Consider the following 20,061-nt stretch of genomic DNA (forward strand, 5'->3'; position numbering starts at 1 on the left):
AATCCAATAATAAGAGATACAAAGAGAAATTCCATTCAAAATAACTGTCGACAGCATAAAATATTTGGGAATCTATCTACCAAAGGAAAGTCAGGAATTATATGAGCAAAATTACAAAAATACTTTCCATACAAATAAAGTCAGACTTAAATAATTGGAAAAATATTAAGTGCTCTTGGACAGGCCAAGCAAATTGAATAAAGATGACAATACTCCCTAAACTAATCTATTTATTTAGTGCTATACTAATCAGACTTCCAAGAAAATATTTTAATGATCTAGAAAAAATAACAACAAAATTCATATGGAAGAACCAATGATCGAGAATCTCAAGGGAATTAATGAAAAAAAAAAATCAAATGAAAGTGGCCTAGCTGTACCTGACCTAAAACTATATTATAAAGCAACAATCAACAAAACCATTTAGTATTGGCTAAGAAATAGATTAGTTGATCAATGGAATAGGTTAGGTTCACAAGACAAAACAGTCAACTATAGCAATCTAGTGTTTGACAAACCCAAACATCCTAACTTTTGGGATAAGAATTCATTATTTGACAAAAACTGCTGGGATAGCTGGAAATTAGTATGGTGGAAATTAGGCATGGACCCACACTTAACACCATATACCAAGATAAGATCAAAATGGGTCCATGATTTAGGCACAAAGAACAAGATTATAAATAAATTAGCGAAACATAGGATAGTTTATCTCTTAGACTTGTGGAGGAGGAAGAAATCTGTGAATAAAGATGAACTAGAGACCATTATTAATCACAAAATAGAAAATTTTGATTACATCAAATTAAAAGGCCTTTGTACAAACAAAACTAATGCAAACAAGATTAGAAGGGAAGCAACAAACTGGGAAAATATCTTCACAGTTAAAGGTTCTGATAAAGGCCTCATTTCCAAAATATATAGAGAATTGACTCTAACTTATAAGAAATCAAGCCATTCTCCAATTGATAAATGGTCAAAGGATATGAACAGACAATTTTCAGATGATGAAATTGAAAGTATTTCCACTCATACGAAAGAGTGTTCCAAAAAAAAAAGTGTTCCAAATCACTATTAATCAGAAAAATGCAAATTAAGACAACTCTGAGATACTACCTCAGATTGACTAAGATGATAGGAAAAAATAATGATGAATGTTGCAGGGGATGTGGGAAAACTGGGACACTGATGCATTGTTGATGGAGTTGTGAACGAATCCAACCCTTCTGGAGAGCAATCTGGAATTATGCCCAAAAGTTATCAAATTGTGCATACCCTTTGATCCCAGCAATGTTACTATTGGGCTTATACTCCAAAAAGATATGAAAGAAGGGATAGGGACCTGAATGTGCCAAAATGTTTATGGCAGCTCTGTTTGTAGTAGCTAGAAACTGGAAAATGAATGGATGTCTATCAATTGGAGAATGGTTGGGTAAATTGTGATATATGAATGTTATTGAATATTATTGTTCTGTAAGAAATGACCAGCAGGATGAATACAGAGAGACTTGGAGAGACTTACATGAATTGATGCTAAGTGAAATGAGCAGAACCAAGAGATCATTATATACTTCAACAACAATAATGTTTGAGGATGTATTCTGATGGAAGTGGATTTCTTTGACAAAGGGATCTAACTCAGTTTCAATTAATCAATACCCAAAGAAAGAACACTGGGAAATGAATGTAAACTGTTTGCATTTTTGTTTTTCTTCCCGAGTTATTTCTACCTTCTGTATCTAGGATATACTATGTGACATATTTAACATGTGTAGGACTGCTTGCCATCTAAAGGAGGGAGTGGACGGAGGGAGGGGAAAAATCGGAAGTGCAAGTTGTAAAAAATTATCCTGGCACAGGTTCTGTCAATAAAAAATTATAAAAAAAGAAAAAGAAAAAGAAAATCAAGAATGGAAAGTATAATCAGGAGAAGGTGATAGTTAATGCCAAAAATTTCAGAGAGATCTAAATATATCATAACTAAGAAAAGATATGACAAGTAATAGATCAGTGGTAACTTTGGAGAGGATTGTTTAATGATAGATTGGAAACCAGACAGCAGAGAGATAAGATAGACAGAGTAAGAGGAAGTATGCTTTCTCAAAGAGTTTAGCCATGAAGAAAAGGAGAGAACTATAGGATGATAAATGCCAACGGCAGCAATATAAAATGAGATAATTTTAAGGATAGAAAAGACATTAATTTATTTAAAGTTAGCAAGAAAGATATTAATAGATGAAAAGATACTGAAAATGAGACAGAGAAAGAGAAAGACTTATGACAAATTTCTGAAGAAATTGGGTGGGAATGGGATCAAGGCTCTATATAGAAAGGTTAGCTTTGGCTAGAAGGGCCATCTCTTCATCTTCAGCCACAGTGAGGGAACATATAATAAAGGAATATTTCTAAAATAGGTTAGATGAGAAAGAGGGAAGATCTCAGTGAATGACCTCAAATTTTTCATTGGGGATGAGATAATGTCCTCACTATAGAGGGTGAGGGGAGAATTACCATGGTAACATTGAGAAGTGATATGAATATTTGGAACAACTTCAACAACTTCAGAGAGTATGAGGCTCCAAAAAATCCACTAATTATCCTGCTCATCAAAGATATTAAATGTCAGTGGAGCAACACAAGGATGCTACAAGAAAGTCAAAGTTATAGAGAGACCTGTAGTGTTGCCTTGGCTACCATGTTCTCTAAGTGTGTGCCTCTTTACTAGTGTACTCTTAAGTCTACTCTTCTCACTAACACCAGTCATGGAAGAGTATATTATAAATTTAGAAGTAGAATATTTTGTTATTATGGCTTTTAGCCTGTCATTTCAGTAAATACTTTGCTATAATCTAGTTGTGTCTATTGGCTATTAAAGATAAATATACCAGTAAGAACTTATGAAACATAATTTTGGAATGTGGACACACATTTCTTCAAGAAGATTTCCAATTCCCTAGATTGAAGAGGACCTAATTTGAGAGTAATACTGAGAAGATGTTATATCAGCCAGATAGGAATAAGATTTACCCTTTCGCTGACTTCATGGGATTGTGAGGAAGGTATTTTGTAAATTGTAAAGCACAATGGCAATGCAAGCTACTGTGATTTCAACCCAGGTTTTCACATTCAAATGTTTCATTTAGTTTTTATGTTTTTTTTTAAACAAATTTCTGTTACATACCTATTAGAGAGCTAGCCCAGTGTTTGGGAGGCTCCAAAGGAAAGTAGGGGAGAGAAGAGTTATTAGACTGACTACTAAACTGACAATCTACAAAGCCACCATACTGACCTCACTGTTGTATGCCTGCGAAACCTATATAGTATAACCACACCATGCCAAGAAACTGAATCACTTCTATTTGAATTGTCTTAGGAAGAGTCTGAAGATAGAATAAGATACCTGATAGAATAAGATACCAGACATTGAGGTCCTTTCTTGAATAAAATTGCCAAGTATTTTAACTCTATTGCAGAGAGCACACCTCCAGTGGGCTGGCCACATTGTTCAAATGACAAATGTATGCTTGCCAAAAAAAAAAAAAAATAATGGAGAATTCACATAGGGCAAACAATCATAAAGTGGTCAGAAAAAGCAATACAAAGATACTCTAAAGGTATCTCTTAAGAACTTTAGAATTGATTGTATGACATGGGAGACACTGACATTGGATCACTCAGCGTGGTGTGCCCTAATCAGAGACAGTGCTGTGCTCCATGAGCAAAGCAGAACTGAATTAGCCCAAAAGAACCACAAAAATATTTAAAATTAGAGAAGCTACTCCAAATGCTCATACAGACTATTTGTGTCCAACTTGTGGCAGAGCATTCTGGACTAATATTATTCTGATTGGCCATAGTTAGACACACTATAACTCAATTCTAACATAGTAATGTCATTTTGGTCCTATGAAAATAAAGGATAACAATAAGATTTCCAATCACTGTTTTAATCAGAATGTACAGTGTAATTATTCCTTGATTTCTTTTTTTCTTTTTGAAAAGTTGTATTTTGTCCACTAATCCTCTAAATAGATAAAAGCACCTATAAAATAAGCAAAATGATATGTTTTCTTTCTCCCATTACTAGCCCTTCAAAGCCTTTTACAATCTAACCTTCTCCTTTCTTTTCTGTTTTCTTATACTTTATTCCCCAACATGTTCCTTTTAGTCCCATGATACTGGCCTCCTTGCTGATCCTTGGATAAGAAACTACATCTCTATCCCCTGGGCAGTTTCAATAGATGTTTGCCATATCTGGGCTATCTTCCCTCATCTCTGTCACCTGGCTGACAGTTAAATTCTCACCTTCAAGAGAAGACTTTTCTAATTGCTCTTAAGAATAGTGACTTCCCTTTATTGATTATCTATCTGCAGCTTACCCTGTATGTTTTGTTTGTAATAGTTGTTTGAATTCTGTTCTCCTCAATTAGATTTCTAGCTTCTTGAAAGCAAAGACTAGCTTTTGTACATAGTAGGTACTTAATAATTGCTTACTGAAATTGCCTAATTGATTAGCTAGGCTTTTTTTTTTAAGAATGACACTTTTACTAATGTGTCTACAGCTTTACTTCCTTTAATTTAATAATTTCTGAAAAATTATTAGGCTGGATACCAATCCATATTCTGGAGCCAAGTTTAAATGCTCTATATGTTTTAGCTACCATTTTCAAGTATCATGTTTTACAAAGGTGACCAGCAACACAATGCTACTTCAGTACTTTGTAAACTATCCCAATAAAGGACTTCTGAAAAGGATGTTTAATAAGCTTTGACTTAATGATTTCCTTGTGACTTTCTTTGATTCTCTGTACTAGGCTCCTTTTTTTGATTTTTCCATATTCTCTCTCCTGGTTACATTAGAGTTAATTATCATCATCTTTATACAAATGACAGGTGGATAAATTCAATGTATAAATCCTTTCTTCGAAGCACCAACTAAAGGTCTTAAATGACCAAATTATAGAAGATTTCAAGCTGAATGTCTCATACCCTTTTCAAACAATATTTCTAATATAGAAGTGATTACCGTTTTCCACACATCCACCTATATTTTGAACTTCTTTATTTTGTTTGAGTATACTATTAGTTATCCAAAACTACAACCTTAGCTTTATCCTTGACATTTCAGTTTACTATATATATATAATCAGTAACTTATGAGAGCTTGTCATTTCTTCCTCTGTAAAATTTCTCATCCAACCATCTTCTTTCTATTAGCATGGCAATCACCTTAGTTTTTGCCCATGTCATCTCTCTCATGAAATACTGAAATAATCTTTTAATTAGTCTCTCTTCCTTAAAGCTCTTACCTCTCCAATGTGTATGGAAGATGCCCTCCATCCAGTTGCCCAAATCCTTTTTTCTAAAGTGAAAGTCTGACCATGTTTCACCTTCATTCAATGAACTCCAAAGTCTCCCTGACACCTGAAGGATCAAATATAAGTTCCTCTGCTGAGGTTCAAAAGTCTTTTGCCGAGGGAACTTCTGGGAGTCAAAATTGCAGACTAAAGAATGAATCATCATAACTCTCCCAAGTTCACCTCTGGGCAAGCATAAAATATCATCACAAGACAGATCCTAGAGGGGTAGAACATCATGGATATGGGTAAAACAATCTGTTAGCCTAAGAAACTTGGGTTGTCTCACTTGGGTGAGAAGAGATACACACAGTCCAGTACAGAAAGCTTCCCAGTGAGCCAGCAGCAAGCTCCACCTCAGGAAACCAGCAGCAGATTCTAAGCTCCAGTGTGATGGAGCAGGTGAATACCAACATCAGGAATCTCCCCAAAATATACTATCACATACACAAGAAATAACTAAGACATAGTCAGGAGAGCCAGCAGACTCTATCTCCATAAACTACATCCTTTAGTGTAGCTCCACATGGGCAGGCATCCTCCAAAGGTTGAACCACCTCCAGGGTTTGGTACAGCTCTGAATGGGCAGGTGTCATCTGGCTTCTAGGTTTTTACATGTTGGGCACTGCCCTGGATAGATGGGTATTCTTCAGGGTTCAGACCACATTGGCACAGCTTCAGACAGGCGGACACTATCCAAGTATCAGACCACCATGTGCTTCATGTAGCCCCAGGTAAAGGCAGAAACACCCTATTGGGACTCAGAACATCTGAGAACCTATCTTAGCGTCAGATAAGCTGCTAGATAGATCCCTATAACTTCCAGCAGCGCCAGCCACCAAACCCTACTCACCCAACACCAAAAACAAGGGTCTCTTTTGGTTCTTAGGCATAATAAGCTGAGACAATAGTCCTTCCATCCTGGAAGAAGAGCTCAAATTTAAAAGAAAGGGGAAAGGCAAAACAACTAACTAAACAAATAAAGGAAGAGAGGGAGGAATAGAGAAAGAAGTGAGGAAAAACAAGGAAAGGGGGAATATGACCATAGAAATGTATGGTGACAGGGAACACCAAGACAAACTCACAAGAGTACAATAATGTCATAAATTTATAAGCAAAACCCCAAAGAGAAATGGGAAGTAGTAGAAAAACTCATGGACGAACACAAAAATGAACTTAAAAATCACATAAGAGAGACAGAAAAAAATTGAGGGAAAGAAATTAAAATAATGAAAGAGAAGTATGAAAAAGGAGTCAACAAAATGATGATTTTAGATAAATGCTTAAAATCATCACCAATCATATGTAATGGAGATAAACTAAAAACATTGCCAATAATATCAAGAGTGAAACAAGGTTGCCCACTATTATTATTACTAATCAATACTGTATTAGAAATGTTAGCTTTAGCAATAAGAGAAGGAAAAAATAAAAGAAGTAATGAGGAAACAAATTTATCAATTTTTACAGATATTATGGTGGTATACTTAAAGAATCAACTAAAAAACTACTAAAAAAATTTAACAACTTTAGCAAAGTTGCACAATACAAAATAAATTCACATAAATCACCAGCATTTCTATATGTTAGCAACAAAGTCCAGCAGCAAGAAATAGAAAGAGAAATTACATTTAAAATAACTCTAGACAATATAAAATATTTGGGAATCTATCTTCCAAAACAAAGCCAAAAAGTATATGAAAACAATTACAAAACCCTTTCCACACAAATAAAGTCAGATCTAAACAACTGGAAGAATATCAAGTGTTCATAGATAGGCTGAGCTAATATAATAAAAATGACAATTCTACCTAAATTAATCTATTCAGTACCATACCAATCAAACTGCCAAGAAATTACTTGATAGATCTATAAAAATAATTTAAAAATTCATTTGAAAAAATAAAAGGTCAAGAATTTCAAGGGAATTAATGAAAAGAAACAAATCAACAAATTAAAAATGGCCTAGCTTTACCATATTTAAAGCTATCTTATAAAGCAGTGATTATTAAAACTATTTGGTACTATATAGCGGATCACTGGAATAAGTTAGGTTTACAAGACAATAGTCAATGACTACATTAATCTAGTGTTTGATAAACCAAAGACTCCAGCTTAAATCACTACTTAATGAAAATTACTGGGAAAATTGGAAAATAGAAAGGCAGAAACTGGGTATTGACCAACATCTTACACCTTAGTACCAAGATAAGATCAGAATGGGTACATGATTTAGACATAAAGGGTGATACTATAAGCAAATTAGAAGAAAAGGGGATAATCTGCCTCTTGGAACTATTGAGAAGGAATTTATGGCCAAAGAACTAGAGAACATTATGAAATGAAAAATGGATAATTTTGATTATATTAAATTTAAAAGTTTTGTAGAAACAAAACCAATGCAGAGAAGATTAGAAGGAAAGCAGAAACAGGGGAGGATGGAAATTTGCATCTAAGGGCTCTGATAAAGGCTTCATTTCTGAAACATAGAGAATTGACTCAAATTTATAAGAATATAAGCCACTCTCCAATTGACAAATTGTTAAAAGATATGAAGAGACAATTTTCAGATGAAGAAATTAAAGCCATTTCTAATTATATGAAAAAATGCTCTAAATCACTATTGATTAGAGAAATACAAATTAAGACAACTCTGAGATACCACAATACACTTCTTAGATTGGTTAAAGTGACAAGAAAACATGGGGGAGAAAGATGAAAAAGGGATCCATAGGTAAGGGGAGGTTAAGTAAGAGTTAGGCAAGTTAAGGAGCAAAATTAAAGCAGAAGAGTTAGCAGAGATAGGAAGAAATAGATACATCAAACTTAAAGATTCAATCAAGAGAGAAATCGACATTATATATCAGCCATACTGATATTGTGGTATATGTGATATTGTGTGTGTGTGTGTGTGTGTGTGTGTGTGTGTGTGTGTATCACATATATCTGTGTTCAACTATAGGCTGATAAGGAGAGGTGGGGTGGATGAAAGGAGAAAAAAGGAATAAAATCTTAAAAAGTGCCCAGCAGAGACCAAAAGAATAATCTACAAGGAATAAAAGAAAAGATGGACCCTCATGAATATAATTTCTTCTATAAGGCCAATATCCTTTCTTGAACTGGTAATTATTTTTATGTATTTTGAATCCTCCCTGGTGTTCTGTTGGACACTTGATAATGTTCTCTTTTGTTTTGCTTTTTCTGTTTTTCTTTTTTCTATTCTGTTCCTTTTTAATAAATTTTTTTTAATTCAAAAGAATGAGAAAAATAGAAGAAAATGTAAAATACTTCCTGGGAAAAGTAACTGACCTAGCAAATAGATTCAGAAGAAACAAACCTCAGAATCATTGGACTACCTAAAAGTCATAATCAAAAAGAGGAGTCGGACAGCTTTTTTCATGAAATTATTAAAGAAAACTGCCCTTAGAATTGAACAGAAAAATAGGAATTGAAAGAATCCTTCAATCACCTCAGGAAAGATCCCAACATAAAAACTTCAAATAAACATTATAATCATATTTCAGAACTATCAGATCAAGGAAAACATACTTTGAATAGCCAGGAAAAAAACTGAAATGTGAGGATGTCACAATCAGAATTATGTAGGACTCGATAGCTACAACTTAAAGAATCTGGGGTCATGGAATATTATAATATTTCTGCAAACAAAAGAGTTAGGACTACAACCAAGAATCACTTACTTGGGAAAATTAAGCATAATTCATGGGGGGGGGGAGGGGAGAATGTTCATTCATTGAAATAGAGGATTTCAAGCTTCATAAGGAAAAGATTAAAGTTAGACCAAAAATTTGGCTTGCAATATCAAGACCCAAGTCTTACATACAGGTAAGAAAAAAAGGAAAAAGAAAACAAAGTATTCAATAGAGCTAAATTGTTTACATGTGTACATGGGAAAATACTTATAATTCTTAGGAAACTATATCACTAATAGTACAACTAGAAAGAATATAAATAGAATATGTGTATATAATGTGAATTTGAGGGAATTTTTTAAAATTATAGTATCAGAAAGAGGAACATCTTGAGTGCAGAAGGAAGAGCTAGAATGGTATAAATTATTTTATATGAAGAGATGTGAAAAACCTTTTAGAGTGGAGAGAAAAATGGGGTGGGTGATGAACATTGATTGAGCCTTACTCTCATCAGTATTGGTTCAAAAGGGGAATAATATACACCATCATATAAATATAAAAACCTAGCTTATCTGACAGGAGAATAAGAGAGGAGGAGATTACGTAAAGGGGGAAAGGAGGAGACTGACAGAAGAGAAGACAGATCAGCAGAGATGGCAGACAGAAACAAAACACTGATGAGGAGAGAAAGTGTGAGAGAAGAGACAGGATAAACAGGAGAAAGAATAGCATAGAGGGAAATACACAAGTAGTAATCATAACTGAGTTTTACAAAATGCAAGATAGATAATTTTAATCATGATATTTGATCATTTGTACAAACAAAACCAATGCAACCAAGATTAGAAGGAAAGCAGAAAGCTGAGAAACAATGTTTACAAGTGTCTTATAAAAGCTTCATTTCTCAAATATATAGAAAATGGAGTCAAATTCATAAGAATGCAAGTCATTCTCCAATTGATAAATGATCAAAGCATCTAAAGATGCAATTTTCAGATGAAGAAATCAAAGCTATCTATGGACATATAAAGAAGTAGTCTTAATCACTTTTTAATAAGAGAAACACAAATTAAACCAACTCTTATCTATCAGGTTGGACAACAAAAAAGGGAAATTGATAAATATTAGACAAGATGTGGAAAAAGTGGGACACTAATACATTGCTGGTAGAATTGTGAACTTATCCAATTATCCTGCAGAGCAATTTGGAACTATGCCCAAAGGGCAACTAATTTATTCATACCCTTTGACTCAGAAATATCACTAATAATAGATCTAACTACTAAAGAGGTCATAAAAAGAGGAAATGACCTATATGTGTAAACATATTTATAGCACCCCTTTTTGTTGTGATAAAACATTGGAAACTGAGAGGATGCCCATTAATTGAGGAATGGCTAAACAAGCAGTGGCATATGAATGTAAAGGAATAGTATTGTGCAATAAGAAATGATGAATAGGTGGATTTCAGGAAAAACCTGAAAAGACTTGGGCAAAATGAGCAGAACCAGAAAAATGTTGGAGACAGTATCAACAACATTGTGTCGTGATCAACAGTGATTTACTCAGCTCTTCTCAGCAACACGATCCAAGACAAGTACAAGGACTTACAAAGGAAAATCTATCCATAACTAGTTAAAAAGCTGAAGGATTCTTAATACAGATCAAAACATATTTTTCCATTTAATTTATTTTTTCTTGTGTTTTTTTCTCTTGATCTGTTTCTTCTTTCATGATTGTGATAAATACAGAAATAAGTTTTACATGAAAACACATGTATAAACTATATCAAATTGTCTACTAACTTTTAAAGAGTAGAGGAAGGAGAGGGAGAAAAAATGGAACTCAAATTCTTATAAAATTGAATGCGAAAAATTTGCTTGGTATATAATTGGGGAAAATTAAATACTATTTTAAAAAATCTTTTACAACCTAAAACTGCCTTTCTAGTGTATTATACAACACTCCCTTTGCCACACTCTGTTGTCCAGCCAAACTAGCTTACTTAATGTTCCTCATACTTAAGACTCCAATCTCTTCTCTATATCTTCACAATAGCTGTCCTCAAATAATTCAAGTCAATAAATATTTGTTAAACAACTGCAAGCACAATCTAAAAACTGAAAGGACAAGTAGAAGCAAAAAGAAAGAGAGAAGCCTGAATTCTAATGGGAAATAGTGGCAATGAACTGGAAATTGCTCATCAATTGGGAAATGACTGAAAAAGTGGTGGAATATGATTGTAATGGAATACTACTGTACTATAAGATATGATGGGCTCAATGATTTTATAAAAGCATGGAAAAACTTGCATGAAATAATGAAGAGTGAAATAATAGAACCAAGAAAATATTATATACATTAAAATAATATTATTTTAAGGACTTTGAGACAGTAAGTTATTTTGTCTATTATCACTACCCAAATTAACTTTTATTGTAAAGGGTATTTGAAGAGAGATTCTACATGTATCTAGAAAAGAAAAGGATACATGCAAGCATTTGTAGAATAATTTTATTTATTTATTTTCCCTTTAATTTTTTTCCTCCAGTTACATGTAAAACAATTTTTGTTGCATATGTATATTCATTTTTACATATTTCTATATGAATTATGTTGGGAGAGAAAAATCAGAACAAAAGGGGAAAATGAGAAAAAATAAAAGAAGAAATGAAAAGGTGAAAATAGTATATGCTGATCCACATTCACTCTCCATAGTTCTTTCTCTGGAAGTGGATGGCATTTTCCATGCAAAGTTTATTGAGATTGCCTTGAATCATTGAGCCACTGAAAAGACCCAAGTCTATCATAATTCATCATCGCACATCCTGTTGTGGCTGTGTATAGTGTTTTCCTTGTTCTGCTTCCTTCATTCAGCATCAGTTTATATAAATCTTTGCAGGTCTTTCTAAAATGAGCTTCTTCATCATTTTTATAGAATAATAATATTCCTTTACTTCCTTATACCATAAATTATTCAGCCATTCCCCAATTGATGGACTTTTACTCAAAAAGAGCTGTTACAAACATTGTTGCACATATGGGTCCTTTTCCCTCTTTTATAATTTCTTTGGGATATAGACCCAGTAAAGATATCGCTGGATCAAAGAGTATGCATGACTTTATAACCCTTTGGGCATAAGTCCAAATTGTTTTCCAGAATGTTGAATTGTTTCACAACTCAATCAACAATGCATTAGTATCCCAGTGTCCCATTAGTGTCCCCTCTAACATTTGTCATTATCTTTTCCTGTCATCTTAGCCAATCTGAGAGTTGTGATATGGTCTTTCACAGTTGTTTTAATTTGCATCTCTCTAATCAATAGTGATTTAGAGCATTTTTTCATGGCTTTAATTTTTTCATCTGAAAGTTGTCTGTTCATATATTTTGGCCATTTATCAACTGGAGAAAATGTGTGTTCTCATAAATTTGACTCAGTTCTCTTTATATTCTAGAAATGAGGCAAAACACTGGCTGCAAAAATTTTTTCTTCAGTTTTCTGCTTTCCTTCTAATCTTGGCTGCATTGGTTTTATTTGTACAAAAATCTTTTAATTTAATGTAATCAATATTATCCATTTTAAGTTTCATAATGTTCTCTAATTCTTCTTTGATCATAAATGTCTCCCTTCTCCAAAGATCTGGTAGTTTATCTATCCTTTGCTCTCCTAATTTGCTTATTGTAGTGCTCTTTAGAGCATTTAGATGTAAAGAGCAAAGATATCTAAATTATGTATCCATTTTGAACTTATTTTGTTATGGAGTATGATGAGATACTGAGTTTTTGACATGTTATTTTCAAATAGTGAGTTTTTATCCTAGAAGCTGGAGTCTTGGGTTTATCAAACAATAGATTACAACAGTCAATGTGCATCTAACCTATTCTACTGATCTACTTCTATATTTCCTAGCCAGTAGCAGATGTTTTTGATGACTGCTTCTTTATAATAGAGTTTTAGGTCTAGCAGTGTTAGGCCACAATGCTTCACATTTTTTCCCTTGATATTTTTTTTTACCTTTTTTAAAAATGAATTTTGTTATTTTTTCCTAGTTCTATAAAATAATTTTAGGCAGCTTGGTATTCGTATTTGGCATTTAAGAAGTAGACTGATTTAGATAGAATTACCATTTTTATTACATTAGCTCAGCCTACCCATGAATAATTGATATTATTCTGTTTATATCTGATTTTATTTGTGTGAAAAGTGTTTTGTAATTGTGTACATACAGTTCTTGGATTTGTCTTGGCAGGTAGATACCCAGATATTTTATTTTGTCTACAATTTTTTAATGGAATTTTTCTATTTCTCGCTGCTGGATTTTTCTGATAACAAATAGAAATTCTGATGATTTGTATAAATTTATTTTATATTTAATTGTTTTGAGTATGTAGAATAATGTTAAACACACACATCTATTTGACTCTAATAGTAGCCATTTCTAGGGGAAGGGTAGAAGAAAAGGAACAAATTTTTATGATGATTTTGTTGCATATTTGAAAAGAATAGCAAATTTTGCATAGTAAATTTGTACTACTATATATAATCATCTTTTTTATTATGCTTTTATAAAAATTATTGTTTATTCCATAAATTAAAAATGAAATTTAAAAAAATTCTGATGGGGAAAGACAACACATAATAGTAAGCAGAATAGGTTTGAGGAGAACTTAGAAATGAAGGTACCTGGTGTAGGGTTATTAAACAGAAAAGTCTGAAAAAGTCAGGAGTGCAATTTGGAAAGATAAGACATAGCTAGCCTGGGTTTCCTCTTTACCATGGAATTTCTGTTAGAAACCAATCAAAGTAAAGGAAGATAGGACTTCCAGAGTGATCTTAGAGATCCTCTAGTCTAGGACTTGTCATCTAATCTATAGGAAATCCTCATAATTATGTTTTTATTTGCATAATCATATGTATGCAAAGATTGCCAAGGAAAACAATTACATTGAAATATAGTTATCAGAAAAAAAATTAAAGGCACAACTTTGGCATCTAGCTTAGCCATGATTCTCAAATTCAGATTATATCTGAAATACAGGACAAGTATTTGAATGAGGAAGTTTTTTTTTTTTAATGTATTTGATTATATAATACAATTGTCTACATAATTGAAGTAAATAATAGACATAAATTCTTTAATCAAAGATGCAGATACTCAGCCACTAAGAGATACAGTGATTTGCTACATCATATCCTACCTAGGGGTCTCTGCCTTCGAAATGCTGAATCAAGTATTCAGCATCACAAGTCCCAAATCAGTTGATAGCACAAGGATCTGAAGAGGTAGGAGATCTAGGACTTAGCTGCAGTGACCATGCATCGTCTTGCAACAGTAGGAATCCCATGACAAACTTCCTATGCTAAGGTCTGTAATACAGTTGTTGACTGGGTCATCAACCTCTTTCTCCATCTTATTAGAATTTTTTTTTCTATTTTATTACTTTTAGACCATTTTTTTGGATGGATCAGCAACAGGTCAATAAAAACTGTCTTAAATGGACCAGATCCAAAGCCATATGTTTCCTAAAACATGGAAAAACAAGTCAGAAAAACCAGTCAATAACTAAATTGTTGACCACATGCTAGAAAGTAAGCCTAGGCTTGTGATCACTGCAACCACAAAACTATAAAATCCAGGCTGAAACAGGAAGGCTCAGATTTATCACTGCCTAATTTCTATACTAATTGTGTCTATTTCAGCTGTCCTGTCTACTTTTCTAGGATTATGTTGACCTCTGACTTTTGTATTCATCCCTGCTCCAGATAGCTCCCTAACCTACTACTTTCTTCTAATTTTCTTTCCATAGTTTTCATAAGTATGAAATACCTTTTCAACATATATTCATTTTATAGCTTGTTGTCTCAGGTTTTCCTATATCATGCTATGATTGTCCATCAAATATGCAATTCAATGAAAATTTACTAAGTTTGATGATCTGTGTTAGGTGCTAAGAATACAAAGACAAAATGAAAAATATTTCATACCCTTAAGGATACTTGGATAAGTATTGTAGTCCATTTCATGATAAGAGGAGGAAGAAAAACTGAACAGAGAAATTAAGATAGGAGAAAGTAGAATAAAAATCAAGAATAACAAAATCATCTTTTTTAGCTAGAATTTGATGTACATGAAAGACTGTTATGAAATGGGTCTGAAAAAGCAAGCAAAATCACACTGAGAACCTTAAAAATCAGGACCAGAAATACCTACTTTATTCAGTAGATAGGACAGTTTTTTTTGAGCAAATGAGAGCAGTGTGCTATGAAGATTATTTGGTCAATTAACTAAACAGTTTATTGGACAGCAGGGAAACTATAAACTCAATATGAATCAATAGTATGACGTGACAGTTAAAAAAAGAAAAGCTAATATGATTATTTCAGATTCTGTGAAAAGAAATCTAGAATCCAGAACAAGGGAGATGGTAATATTCTGCCTTGGTCAGTCTTGAACTAGAATATTGTTTTCAGCACTTGGCCATAGTAAAGTTGAAGTAAATCCAGAAAAGAAGATCCAGGGTAGTAAGATTAGAGAGCATGTTGTGTGATTGTTCAAAGGAAATGGACATCTTTACTTTGAAAACAGAAAACTCAGGAGGGAATCGGTCATCCTCAAACATTTGAAGGGCTATCATATGGAAGAGGGAAGAGGAATTAGAATTGTTCTATTCATCTCAGGGCAAACATAGAAACAAAGGGTGAAAGTTACAGAAAAGCAGATTTAGATTTTGATGTAAAAACAAGATAAAACAAAACAACTTCCCAACCATTAGTGCTATCCAGAAGTAGAATGGGCTACCTCAGGAGAGAGCATATTTTCTTTCACCAGAGGTCTAGAAACTCATACGCAATTGAAATGGGGATTCTAGGTCAGATAAGGTTTATTAAATAGTTTCTGAAGTCTTTTCCAGCTCTGAAATCCTATGATTCCATGCGGGTGACCTATTTAGGCTCTGACAAGAGAGCTTAAGCAGGGTTCTGGGAATGAAGGTGAGAGACCAATGAGAAATATTGCTGGAGTAGAATTGGTGAGACTTAGTAACTGAACGAACATATGAATATAGAGGAGTGCAAGGAAAGAGACTTCAAGGTTTCAAATTTGGATGACTTGTAGGATTTTGGAGTCACATAGCAAAATAGAGAAGTTAAGAGGAAAAGTTGTGTGGTTTCTGTGTATATAATGGGAGGTAGAGGGATAATGTGGTCAGTTTGAAACATAAAATACTGAGTTTGAAGTAACATGCTGGTGGAACTATCTAGCCAATAATGAAAAAAATTGAGAGTGGAGCTCTGGAAAGGTTAAGGGTGAAAAAAACAAAGTTGAGAGTCATATGCATAGAGATAGTCATTGAAACCATGTGAATAAATATGATCACTAAGGGAAGAAAAATGAACCTTGGAAGACACTCACATTGAATTCGTTCATTAAACTTTCATTGAATTACACATGGCACTGAACTTAGCTCTATGGGGAATCTGAAGATGATGAAGACAAGATTCTTGTCCCTGGGTTCCTTATAAATAGTAAATATTAATGTGCTACAGTTGTGAAGCACTTTCTAGTTTTCAAGCAAATTTCATGTATCCTATCTCACTTGATCTTCATGATAATCCTGTGATACAGGAATCCTTAAATAGCAACATCTTGACTTTACAGATTAGGAAATGAAGCTCAAAAAAATGTCTCAAAGTAATACAGCAGACTCCAAGCCAAAACCCCAGTCTTTTGGCTCTTAATATTCTAGGATGAAACATTTATTGGATTTACAAAATGGAGCAAACTTTGGCACAGCTGAGATATAGACACTGTCCAGAAGCCAGAGATATCAAACTCTAGCCACATATGCAAGGCACAAAACTCCCAAGTGCAGCCTGACCCAAATCACAATGTAGCTGGGAAATTTTTAATAGAATAAAAATACAATATAAGAGGGATAATGTTCATTTGTATTTTTTCAAAGTCAATATGAAACCAGCAGGGAGCCATTTCTATTTGAGTTTGGCACCACTGATCCAGACTGGCCCATCTTGCCAACGAAAGATATTTAGTCTTTCAACATAGAGCATAATCAAGCACTATGCTTTAGGAGTCAATTTGAGGATCAAATAAGACATAATCTTTTTTCTTGAAGGACTTGCAAGATGTAGATTTACATAAGGTATATCATTAGAATATAGTGATTATTAAACAGTATGAGTACAAACATCTCCTGATCTTTCTTATTCAGGGAGTCTGATTGAAAGTAGGAGTTTTCAGGATATGTGGTCTAAATCTAGTAAATCTAGCCTCACTGTCAGGAATTAGATGAGATCAACACTGGATTGATTCATTATCATCACAGCCCCAGGGAGAACGTCTAAGAAATTTCTTATTCTAGCCTCCAGCTCTCCCACTGATTCAGTGGTGTTCTCAGATAATACACAATGCTAAGGATTCTACTAGATGGTCTCTCAGGTTTCTTCCTGTTCTTCCCTTGTATTATTATTATTATTTTTAATAATTCTAGGTTAAGTGGAAATCACCAGCTCCAGCCCTTGCCTGTGTCAACTAGGAAAAGAAATGGTCAAATGACAGTGGGTGCCTTTTAACTGAAGCAATAATGTTGACAACAATAACAACAAAAAAAACCCCCAATACCATATAACTTTGGTTCGATACACTCAGTGGGATATGCATACTTTAGGCAGCTAAGCCAGTATTTCCTAAGGTAACACACCAGTGTAGTAAGTTGAGGGAGATCAAGCACACCAGGTGATTGAATCCAAGCAGTTTTCTGACTTCAGCCTGTTTTCCACACAGCAGGCTCTACGTTTAATGGCCCAGTGTCTCACTGAACTCTTAGAATAGCAGCTGACTGTTTTTCTTTGAACATCTTATTATCTTCAGTAGTTTTTCCATAGGGGAAAGATAGCACTTTGCATTTTACCATTTTTAAAAGCATGAGCCTCTATGAATTGCTCCACTAAAATTTGGGGGCGCTTAACAGAGGTCCTCAAACTTTTTAAATAGGGGGCCAGTTCACTGTCCCTCAGACTGTTGGAGGGCCGGACTATAGTAAAAACAAAAACTTTGTTTTGTGGTCCTTTAAATAAAGAAACTTCATAGCCCTGGATGAGGGGGATAAACGTCCTCAGCTGCTGCATCTGGCCCACAAGCTGTAGTTTGAGGACCCCTGCCACTAAATGAATATTGGAGGTCTAAAAGAAGATACTGGGGAAAATAGATTATGGTATTCATTCAGTTCTATTTGGATCAACATGCATGAAATGTTCTAGCTCTTCATTTCTACCCTCTTGGCTTCTTTCTTGGCTCAACTCAAATTTCACCTTCTTCAGGAGACCTTTGCTAGCTTCTTCCCTCTAAGATTACTTTCCAGTTACAGTATATATAACCTGTGTACAGTTATTTGCATACTGTCTACCATATCAGAATGTGAGCTTCATCAAAGCAGGGAATCTCTTTTTGTATTTCCTTGTAACCCTAGGCTTAGAGTAAGTGCTTAACAAATGTTTATTGACTAAGTGATTCTTACATGACTAGCTCTATGTTAGGTGCTATGGGGAGTGAGGAAAATGATTGTGCAAGTATAAAAATCAAAGGAATAAAAATTAATTATTAAGTAACTATTCAGTTCAATTAGACCCTGTCAGAGATACCAAAAACATGAGAGATGTCCTGAAACCTCAAGAAATTAAAAGTTGTTGTTAAAACTAGAGATCAAAACATGGACATTTTAATAACAGTATAAGGTATAAACGGAATTTCAAAATAATAATAGAAAAGGTAATGCATAAAAAAATCTTATGGGGCAAAGTATTTGAAGGTTTACTGGAAAGGAAGAACTTGATGAGGACTCTGAAGAATGGATAGGTGTAAAGTATGTAAATCGATGGACAAATAGAACATTTATTAAAGACTTAGTTATGTTTTGTGAGTGTACAAATAGAAGCAAACTAGGCAGTCTTACATTTCAATAGAAGAAGACAACACATAAAGGAGAGCTAAAAGGGGTGAGGCGATGGCATGATTTGGGGATGCCCAGGGAATGACAATCAAACACCCCACACCACATTCATAAACACATACCTAAACACAGAAATCTAGAAGCTGATAGTCCATTACTCACAGGCAGGAAATAATGTAGAAAGCATTTTAGAGAAAAACTAGAGAGAATATAGTCCAGTGACCACTGTACTGCTTAAATCAAGTAACATTTGGAGTACTATATTTAGTTGTGGGCAGCACAATTTAAGAATGACATTTGCAATCCAAAGAGCTGCTCAAAGCATAGAAACCAGAACAGTGAAAGGCATTGAGTTTATATTATATAGAATGAATCATGGATGTTAACCCTAGAAAAGAGAATTTGAGCGTGAGGTAGAAGAGGTACACATTAAGTGTTTTTAAGTGTTATGAAGGACTCTCATATGGAATTAGGCTTGCTCTACTTGACCAAGAAGGCAGAACTCAGAACTAAGAACATACAATTTAGAGTGATATCAGGAAAAATTTCTAAACAATTAGAGCAATTCAAAAGTAGAATGAGATAGTGAGTTCTACCTCATTAGAGGTCTTTGAAACAGACTGGATGATTGCTTTTCAGTCATATTAAAGTGAAGTTCCTTTTCACATGTAAGTTGGGTTAAATCATAACTAAAAACCCTTCCAATTATAAATTTTGTAAGTCTTTATGTGATACCTAAATGCTAGTTTTGGCTCTAATAAAGTTGCTTGTACTACTTGAAATAAGATGGATAATAAATAAGGTTTCAAATCCTGCTGGTGATGATTCTTACTTGTGTGATTTGGGGCATATTATTTAACCTCCCCAAGTCTCAATTTCTTCATATTTAGAAGGAGGGAATTAAGTTAAAGAACTTCTGTGACTTCTTCCAACTCTTCACACACACACACACACACACATACACACACACACACACGTATATGCATACAAACACAAACTTTTCACCATTTCATAAAACCAGGTCTCCTCAACCCAATCCCTTGTGACTAAGAGGGCCTATGCATGAGATCACTACCTGAAGTTA

Source organism: Antechinus flavipes, chromosome 1 (assembly GCF_016432865.1).
Source record: "Antechinus flavipes isolate AdamAnt ecotype Samford, QLD, Australia chromosome 1, AdamAnt_v2, whole genome shotgun sequence".
NCBI lineage: Eukaryota > Metazoa > Chordata > Mammalia > Dasyuromorphia > Dasyuridae > Antechinus > Antechinus flavipes.